The following is a 1,465-nucleotide window of genomic DNA, read 5'->3' on the forward strand; positions in this document are numbered from 1 at the left end:
AACAATAAAATATTTTTAAAATGTCTTAACCCTAAAATGCAATCTTTCCCCTATACACCTGTAGTTATCAAACGTGGGACAAAGGGCCTTAATAAAAAAATAAAAGAGAGATTTTATATATATATATATATATTCTTCTGGATTTAGTCTGTCTCAGTTGTTTCTGTTTCTTCATGTAATCTCAGACAGACTGGATGATGGTGAGATCAGATCTCTGTGTGGAGCACTGGCTGCTCTCAGACTCCTTGTGCATACAAAAATCTCACTGCATTATTCCAATTAGTGGCAAAAGAAATGTTTAGAAATGTAAACTGATATTTCCTACAGACACACTACAGCAAAAGAAATAAAAATAACTGGCTTAAAATTATTTTTTTTTTGTTGGTGAAAATACTAGTGGCCCAAGACTTTTGCACACTAGTGTATATATATATATATATATATAATTGACAGATTAAAATGCAAATTCTGCAACATTTTAAATTCATTTAAAAATATGCAAGAATATGAACATGTTTTACATTGGCTAGATATATTTAACCATGCAAGAAGCAAAAACATTTGATTTATTGCAATTATAGTTGTAGATTTATATGGTTTAAAATAATTAACATTCACTGTAACATTTAATTCCAACTCTGTTAGTCCACTACCTTGCAATAAAACAATATTTAAGAAACATTACTACAATCTTCTAGGAATTTAAAGCAGAGTGAAAACAACTTGGGAGTTTAAATGTCTGCATTTATTTCCTTGCATTTGGATTGTGTATATTTTTCAAAACTTATTATAGATTCCCAGGGGATCCCAACATAATAAGATGCAAACAATGGAAAAATTAAACATAAAAAAAAAAAAGAAAAAAAAACCCAGACTGCAATACTTGTAAATCATAACTAGATTTTCAATGACTGGAAAGCAACAGGGCACATGTAAAAAAATATAATACACAATACTGAGAAACAATCAATGGACTGTCAATCACTCACTAGCTGTACAGAGAAAGCTGAGAACAAAACACAAACCCTCCAAACACCTTTCAGCAGGATTTTATAAATACACAGACTTATAACAAATGTAGTTTGCGTATTTGAGGGTGAATGACACTCAGATTGGCCTGAAATAATATATCAGGCACAGTTTATTTGTTTAACAGTAATAGTCTAGGGGAAAACAAACAAACAAACAAAAAACTAACACCACAGGGTGAGAACACTAAAAAGATCCCAGCTTTTCCTCTCGTTCTCTTTCTGACCATACAATACTCAGACCCGCACTGTATAAAAGAAAACTTTTGTAAAAAAGAAAACAGATGTAAAAAGGCGGCAGAATCAATAACTTAAATTCACAATTACAATAACTTAAAGGCATCTAATGTCTTAATCAAAAACAATCTTGTAGACTTGAAAGCAACAGAAAAAATAACAGAACACAGTATCAGAAACAGTGAAACTTTGTGGGGGGG

Source organism: Sinocyclocheilus anshuiensis, unplaced genomic scaffold (assembly GCF_001515605.1).
Source record: "Sinocyclocheilus anshuiensis isolate Anshui unplaced genomic scaffold, SAMN03320099.WGS_v1.1 scaffold967, whole genome shotgun sequence".
Taxonomy (NCBI): domain Eukaryota; kingdom Metazoa; phylum Chordata; class Actinopteri; order Cypriniformes; family Cyprinidae; genus Sinocyclocheilus; species Sinocyclocheilus anshuiensis.